The sequence below is a fragment of the Oxyura jamaicensis genome, chromosome 13 (genome assembly GCF_011077185.1).
Source record: "Oxyura jamaicensis isolate SHBP4307 breed ruddy duck chromosome 13, BPBGC_Ojam_1.0, whole genome shotgun sequence".
Taxonomy (NCBI): domain Eukaryota; kingdom Metazoa; phylum Chordata; class Aves; order Anseriformes; family Anatidae; genus Oxyura; species Oxyura jamaicensis.
In genome coordinates this window covers 16,455,789-16,464,482 of record NC_048905.1, presented here as the reverse complement: position 1 = coordinate 16,464,482, position 8,694 = coordinate 16,455,789, and the positions used below count along the sequence as shown (strand labels likewise).

The 8,694-nt window shown below is 49.7% G+C and overlaps 1 long non-coding RNA gene across 1 annotated transcript; it reads right to left on the bottom strand.

Annotated features, from left to right (window-relative positions):
- Positions 1-5,065: 5,065 nt before the first annotated feature.
- Positions 5,066-8,640, bottom strand: LOC118173929. The gene is made up of 2 exons (XR_004754455.1): positions 8,504-8,640; positions 5,066-7,484 (listed from the first exon to the last, which is right to left on the bottom strand). It is a non-coding gene; the product is annotated as an uncharacterized LOC118173929 (long non-coding RNA).
- Between the last annotated feature and the right edge of the window lie 54 nt (positions 8,641-8,694).

Sequence of the window (8,694 nt, the reverse complement as noted above, 5' to 3'; positions counted from 1 at the left end):
GACCTTGAACTTGGAAAGTTTCCTCGCAGCAGGTAAAAGCTTCCAAAAGTCTGTGCTGCCTCCTTGGACCAGGGAGGTGCTGGGGGAGCGCCTGTGTCTCCTCGCTGCCCGGTGCCTGTCCCCAGGGATGGCTTCAGGTCCTTCCTCAGTACTGGAGAATCCCTGGAAAAGGCTGCGGTAGGAACACAGTATCAAGTCCTTGCTCCGGAAAGGAGGCAGAGGAGAAAGCCTGTCCATCTCTGGCACCGTTTAGCCTTTAGGGATTAATTAAAGGCTTTTTCAGTTTTTCTTTCAAACCTCACAACATTAATCTCCGCCTCACTGAATAGGGAAAAGAGAGAGGCATTTTCTCTGGTGAATCACCAGGCTGTTTCAATTTTCAGTTTTACATTGCAGTAAGATTTTTTTTTTTCCAAGGGGAATACCACAGGAAGGCCAAACTGCAACTTCTCAGCATCAGAGCCTTATATCGCTAAACTGAGCTGGAAATGTGCGTGGCGGGCAAAACAAATAGGCCCTAAAAGCAGTCCCCTCCTTTCTTTGATGCTCTTTTCCCTTCTTCCCTGCCTGTGGGTGGAGTGGGTGAAGGTGACCGCAGAGATACCGCAGCATGGGGTGGGGACCAGGAGCCTGTGCATGGCAATGCTTGAGGAGCCGAAGGTTTTCTGCATCCTGTGAACTGCAACTCTGGGTCCCAGGACTGGAGCTATGAGACTGATGGAGCTCTGGGGCAGCAAAATCCACCCATGACTCAGGCTGGTGGTGATGGATTTGATGGGGAGGAAAGAGACTGCCTGGCTCTAGGGGCTCCCTGGCTGTGGTATGCGTTGTCTTCCCCCACCACCTCCTTCTTTTTGGGTCTTTCTGAGAGAAAGACCCCGTGACATGTGAGATTCACACAGGTTTCCAAGCACCCAGTGCTGAAGAACCACTTGTGGGCTGTGTCCTGAAGAAGCACCGTGGCTCCTGGCTCACCGGCCCCCAGCTCTGACCACACACTGTGCCCTGCCTGGTGGCCCCCAGGCCCTCCATCTGCAGCGTGTCTCCTGACCCCATTACCTACTCCAATGTGGATTTCAGCTGCTTAGACTTGATTATTTAAAACCCCTTCTATCTGATTACCAGCAGCCCAGCCGGGGCAGGGATGCGGCTTCCTGGGGGATCCCCAGCAGCCCCGCAGGAGGACAACTTACCGTGGTTGTGCTACTGGAGAGGGCTGGCCAGCAAGGAGAGGGGGAGCACTGTGGGGGCAATGCACGCCTTGGGAGTCGCCCTCTGCTCTCTTCATGCTGCACCCTGGCAAAAAGAAGAGGATTTCCGCCTTGCTGCACGTGTCGGCATGGGGATGCTTCTGGAAGCGGAGCAGGACAGCGATGGCCAAGCAGCAGTGCAGCAGTGTGCCTAGCTGTGCCTAGCAAAGCAAGGCAGCCCTGTGCAGCCTTCCCTGCGCTGCTTTGCTCTTGCTTTTAGGTTTTCTATTGTCATCCTAAAGCCGTCCTCCTCCTCCTCCTCCCCCCTCAGCAGGCTGGAGAAGCCTCCAGCTGGCCTGGGAGGCTTATCAGCTCTGTCTGGCTGGGTGTTAACGCTCTATTTGCATAAGTACCTGGTCCCTGTCAGATGCTCTCTCCTTTGTGGTGCCTCCATTTGTTTATTTCTGCTGGGGCAGCGAGGCTGGAGGCGCTGGGCTTCAGGGCTGTGCCCGGGCAGATGCCACCACCCCGAGGCACCGTGCCACCTCCAGTCCCTCTGCTCGCCCCCTTCTGCACACCCTGTGGGACCTGCGTGGAAATTAAACGCAGAACTCGCTGGGTCTTGTTTGCTCCCGGCTGTCAGGATTAAAATTAAATTGCCCCTCCCGCTTTCACACCTCAGCAGCTGTCCCTGTCTGGTGGTCACAGAGAGCAAGGCTCCTCCTGGGAACGCCATCCCGGCCTTCATCGCGGGGCAGGCCGCTGCAGCTGCCAGGTGGCTGTGGGATGGGCAACACCAGCTCCGTCTTCCCCTTGCTCTTCTGTGGTCCTAAACCGAGATCCTTAAAGCCCTTCCTGACCCCAGGCCCAAAGGCAAGCTGCCAGGCTGACTTCAGGGTCAAGCAGGCTCATGACCAGGCACTGCTCACGACCATGGAGTCACCTCCTCGGGTAGGGGCGAAGCGGCCTTGTTGCTGCTCGTTAGCTCCGAAAGGTTTTTCCATCCGTAATAAGAAAGTCATTAACGTTAAACTGCCCCTGCCAGGTACAATTGATTTGAAGATTATAAGCACTGTAAAAGGGCTATGTGTTGCATAGACAATGTGCTGAACTCCTGGCACGCAGGAATTGTTGCTTCAGTGGCTGTCTCATCCGTGGAGCTCACCAGGAAGGGGCTCAGAGGGACGTGGCCCTGCTCGGCAGCATGGCAGCACTACTTGGTGGCCTATTTTCAAAGACCAAAGGTAAATTCAAACAAACGGCTGGTACGTCCTCTGCAAAGGGGCTGTAATCCTGTGTAAAAAGACAGTGGACTTGATGATTCTTCACCTTCTCGTTGCTGTGATATTTTATGAATGTGGTGTGCAACTTTGAGGTCCTCCCCGCTTGCAGGTGCTCAGGGTGAGTTCCTCTCCGCAAGGAGCTAGCAGTGCCGAGGTATTTTCTTCTGAACGTGGCCCAGAAAGGTGTCCTGCTGTGTGTTATTGTGCCCCTCAATGGCTGACCAGCCAGCGACTTGGCTGTCCCTCCATTCATCCAGCCAGCCGTTTCTTACATGTAAAATTTATTTTAGTCGCTGCACCTACAGCATAACGTATTCCCGATGTGGCTGACATTCATCACAAAAAGTGCTTTTGGCAAAATATCAGTTGAGTAGTGCCTGGAGTGCAGTGCTGCTCTGACAGCCAGAGTGGACCGAGAGGATTTTGAGGAGAAGAATGAGTAATTCAGCTCAGCTTGGCACATCCAGGCTAGGTTCCCAACGTGTTGCCCAGGATGCGATGTGACAGGGGCAGCCTGAAGCGTGCTTTTCAATGGAGAGAGGTGAGCAGAGTGGCAAGGCAGATAAACTGCAATTTGGTATGAATATGGTTGCTGCAGAGGAGCAGTGGGTTAGAGTGTCCAAAAGAAAATGCAGTGAGGAGCAGAGGGAGAAAATAGAGAAGGGAAAGAAGCAAGCAGACAATACACCATGCGAGCCGTGCAGAAAGTAGCTAAAAGTGGAGCAGAACCACAGAAGGCTAAATTCATGAAGCCAGGAGAGGGATGCAGGATTCTCATTCCTTCCCTTGGAAGAGCAGTGCCCAAGCTTCCAGTTAAGGCAGATCCAGTGGCTGCTCTGGGAGGCATTTTGGGGTAGTAAGGGTGGTAAATCCCCCCTGACTTCTGCTTTAACAAGAGAATTGTCTGACTTGTGGCCAAAATTCAAATACCCTCGTCTCCCCTCCCTGGTGCTGATGGCTGCACGTCCATGGGCTATAGGGTGGGCATTCTGGCTTTGTAGGCAGAGCTATGTAAATGTTGTGGCTGCAGCTTCCTTTAATTTCCAGGCAGACTTTGCTCCTAACTGTGAAGGCTAAAAATGATTTGAAAATTACAAATCCCATGAAATGTGGATTATCTGGATATGTCAAACCCAGAATAATTGAAATTAAGTTATCAGGATGACTTCAGCGTGGTTTGGTGCCATCCATGCTCCTCATCCACTCCTCCCCTGGGATGATCTGAGCATCGCGCTTCCAGCAGCTGCAGTCCAGCAGCAGCTGCAGGCAGTTTGCACGATGGGTCCTGCTGCATTTGAGCAGCATTTTCCAGTCTCAGCAAGGCCAGCAAAAGGACCTGTGGTGCAAAAAGCAAATGAGCTAGGGCCCAGCTGCCACGTGGAGTGCAGCTTGCTCAGTACAGCGCTTCGTCAATCTGCATGAACGGCAGCACGAGCCTAATTTTAGTCCCAGCCTAACAGGAGGCAAACAGACTAGATCCATGTCCTCAAATTTCAGAGAAGCCCAAGGTGGAGCTCTTGGATCCCAAACCTTATTTACCATCCGTCTCCAACCGCCCTTTGTACCTTATGCTAATAAATAGTGCTGCGCATGCACAACTTGATCCAAAACCCTGAAGAAATCAATAGGGACTGCCAGGTGCTCCATCCATTGAAAATCAGATCCTGCATTTATGCGACTAAATGTGGCTTCGAGAGCCAACATGCAGGCACGGGTTCTGAAAGCTGGTGTCCTAGCACATTGCATCAGGTCCTGTCTGTAGAACCCGAGGAGTTTTCTTGCAATAAATATTGCATGAAGTGGTAAATTCCAAGAAATCTCTCACGTTGCATCCTTATGTTTCTGATCCTCAAGTACATCAGTAGCTGATTGCCCTTCTGGCCAGCCTGAGGTCCTGCTGAGGGCTGCTGCACGTACGGTGTGTCCCCTCTGTCACTGCCACCAGGCTGCGGGGAGCAGTGCTCGGGCAGTGGAGCACCCACTTCGGCCCCTGTACGGTTAAAACCAACCCCGTAAGCAAGCCTTCATCATTTTATTTATGAACTTTGGATGAGATAATGGTTTTCCACTTTGAAAGGAAAGCTCTCTACTTCAACATTTATTTTTCTATAAATGCCTTGGCATTTATATTGCAACAGGAGACTATTCAGTGACATTATCTGATAAATATCGTGTTATGCAGCTGCAATTTACAATGCATATATTTTTAACAGCGCTTCTAAGCTAAATTAAATGCTTCTAAAATATGGTACTTATGGAAAACAAATGTCTGTTCTAGCAATTTTGTTTTTCAGGGTACACTATTTTTTTAAAATCAGATACCATCTTTATCCTGTCAGGCAGTAAATTATGCACTTGCACTTTCATAAACTCTCCCCTTGGGAACTTAGTCAATGAAATGGAAATGTCTTTTTCACACCCTCAAACTCCAGAGAAATATAGTGAAATAGCCAACTTGGTTATAAACTGAGTGTCTAGAGGGAATCCACATAAAACGCGGATTAATGCAGCCTTGATGCATGTATTGTTTAGCATATGCTCCATTCACTCAAATGGCGCATTGAATTGTGACTCATATCTTTAATCTTTTTCTTTTTTAATTGGGACAGTAATTGCGTGCTCCGTAACGCGGTGGGACCTGCAGGTAGGAAGGAGCCCACTGACAGCAGGTTGTTCACCGGCCCCAGCCGTGGGGTGGGGAAGGGCAGCAGGAGGGGTTGTGGTGGCATGTCCTGCCTTTGGGGTACCCGTCGTGGGGACACGTGTCTGTTCTTGTCACCCATCGCCCAGACAGGGTGAACGATGGTGTTTGCCTGTAGTGGTCGTGTCTTCACGCTGAGACCTGCGGTGGCCTGAGGAGCCACGCTTGTCCAGCACCCTGCTTAGCCTGGCAAGTCTAAAGGATCCCTAAAAAGGGAGCAAAGGAGTGGTGGTGGGGCCATATATACAGGCTGAGAGCTGGGCACGTTCAGCCTGGGGACGAGAAGGCTTACAGAACCTACAGGAAACAGAGAAACCAACCACAAAAGAATCTGGAAATTTGGCAGAAGAAATTCAGTGCACAAGAACATGAGCATCTTTACACAACACCACTTAAGGAGGCACTCCTTAAAGGTAATCCCTTCAGACAGAGAGAGACTGCCATTTCCCTGGAAGATATTAAAGCAGCTGTTGCTGGAACAGAGAATTTTTGAGCTATCCATCAAGGGATGGACGTTTGTAATGCTGTATCTATTTTTTTTTTGTTTGTTTACAGTTTATTTTGATACCGAATTTCGAGCTACTGGAGGTAATTGAGACTGCAAAAAAAAAAATCTCTCTATCCACTGATCTGCCAAATCAAATTTTCTTCTCCTGTAAGTATAGTATTTCTTCTTAGCTTCAGAGAGGGAAAGAATTATGCAGAATGACTGACAAAGAAAAAGGATTAGTTTATATAATGACCATAGCAGCCATCTCGCCCTTGATCTTTCTGTAGTAGTTCATTCTCGAAGATGGAAGTGATTATTATTATAATTTAGAGCAGAGCTTGTTCTTTTTCCTTCTACTGCATCTGCTTAATATTCTCCAAGTTAACACGCATTTTATTAACAAGTATCCCGATCACAGCTGGGATGTTGGACAACCCTGTCTGGGATACGGATGCACCAAGCTTTCCATCATCTTTGTGCTCCCCTCCCGGGATGGCTCTGTGCTGATCTGGTCCTCGGCAGAAATGAAAGTAGCCAGGAGGTTATCTCGTGTTCTTCTGGCTACCAGAGGCCTTGGAAGAGGGTATGTGGGCAGTAAATGAGCAGCCATGTGTCTCCTGCACCCTTTTCAGGTTGTGAGGGTCTCCACCAGCTCTTGTAACCAGAGCATCTCTCTGCCCCACACCGATCCTTCAGCACCTGGCCGCAGGGACATGAGGGCATCACAGCAGGAACAGGCACCCGGCCGATGAGGAGCTGAGCTTTCCCTGCAGTTTCTCGCTAGGTAGCATTAGTAAATAGTTGGTTTCTAAAGGTCTTCGAAATAGCATTGAATTTTCCTTGTATCCGTCACACTCCCTCCTGCCTCAGCCCTGTGCTGGGTGCCAACAGGTACTCCAGCAGCCAGACGTGGGGACAGCGAGGTGCCCGGCTCTTCCTCTTCCTCCCCATGAGATCTGTCACACTGAGATTTTTTTCTGGGTCTCAAGTCTTGCTGACAAGTTGTACTAAATGCAGGCATTCTGAGATTAACTATTTTATATGCTGCTTCTTCAGAAGTTGTTTTAAGTTTGGTAATCACGGCTATATGGTGAGCCGATTCACCCCTAAAATCAGCGTATTTACACCCAGTCATGCCAGCAGAGCTCTCCTCCGAAGTGCCATCGCAGCCCTGGAGCACGGGCAGTGGAAGCAACAGCATCATGGCACTTTGGGGGGCTCTTATAGTGAGGGGATCTGCACCAAGTCCTTCATCTGAACATCAGTTAATTCAACTTGGGCGCTTATTGTCAAAAAGTTGCCTATATTCTTCTCCTAGGTATGCAAAAACGGGCACTGGTGACTGAAGATGAAAGGGAAATGTTGCTGGCTCCTTCTCTGGAGATCATATTTCTTACTTGTTGCATAACTGCTTATTTTAGCATCAATCAGCTGAGCCTTTGTTGTGTAGACAATTCTGTCCTTTTAGAGGATTTGTGCAGTATTATTTCTTCCAAAATGCTTTTTCTTTTTTGTTTTCATTATTAGATGTATTCCTTCTCTTAGCAAAAGCCAGCTGACAACACCCTGTCAGAGCTCTTCATGACTGTGACATACATGTCATGCTATGTAAACCGAGCACCAAATGTACGCGACCCCTCTGTGGGACCAGCCATCAGGCGTTATCTCCGTGTATCTATCTGTGGTACGTGTGTGTGTTTGTATACACCTTATGCATAAATGTGCATAGATGGTAGCCAAAGATCTGTTAAGCGCGTGATCAAGCACTGAACATTCAGAAATGTCAGAATTCTCCTTGCCGGTGCAACTTAATCGAAGGCCTGTTGTGGAAGCAGAGCAAGATTTTAACTGCGGGCTCGGCTGTTGGTTTTCTCCCGTACCACCGGGTCGTGCAGCGCGCTCCCATTGTTCCCCAGCTGATCCTAGGCCTTAGCTCAGCACATTGCTCACATATCTGGCCACTTCTGGATTTCACAGCAATGGGAAACACAATTCCAACATCTCGGTGTGCGGCTCTCAAACCAGAACGAGGTGCTCATCTTCGGGGTGGCAGCAGTGCACTGGGGCTGTGCACAACCGGTCTGTGCCAGGGACCTGAGCTGCGTGTCTGGAATTGGACGTGCTGTGACCTCCGGTGGTGGCTTTGTCCAGAAATCCCTGAGAAACGGCCCAGAGGGCTGTAGGGCTGTGGTGCTGTACCGGACCAAAGCAGGGAAGCTGGCAGGTTCCCCTGAAGGCAGAATTATTAATTTTCCCATGGTTTTTTCTATGATGAATTCGGGTGGGCTTATCTACAAGACCATAGAAGGCTGCCTTATGGCAAACTTCAAGACTATTTCCAGGGTTACATAAAAATAATAATTAAAAAGTCCAGCAAGCCCAATTACATAGCATTTTTCTATGGTACTTTCCACTGCGCTGCGTCAGTGCTCCAGCACCTTCATTAATCCTCCCCAACACCCATTACGAAGATGGGTCAGGATGACACACGGATGGATTAAGGCCAGTTTTGACTAATTTAGGGTACTCCATCTGAGAAGCAGAATGTCAGCTTTCACGGAGCATTCACCGTGATGTAGCACTTCGTACCCGCATGCACAGCACCCACCGCACCCAGCTGCACCGAGCTGGATGTCCACAACTGGAGCCACTGCCTTCAGGCTGCGCACCTCTAGGATGGGCAGCGCAACCACCAGCACCCTAAACTTTGTCTGAGGACCTTGTTAGCCTTACAGAGAAAAGGGGAGAATCCTGGTCTTTGGGACCGTTCCGTCCCAAAGTTTTTGGTTCCGCAGATAAGATGGGGGGAGCTGGGGGAAACGTTTCCTTTTTGACTTACCTACGGAGCAGGTCCTACGCACGCGGGTGTTGCGTGGAAAGCAGACTGTGATCATATAATTAAGAACTGTAATAGAATTACATGAAAAAAAAAAATCTGTAAATTAGTACAGATCGCCTCAGTTTGGATGTTTCCAGAGTTCTCGAGGTGCCTGGGGCTGGCAGGAGGCCGTGCCACAAGGCCCCCGCTCT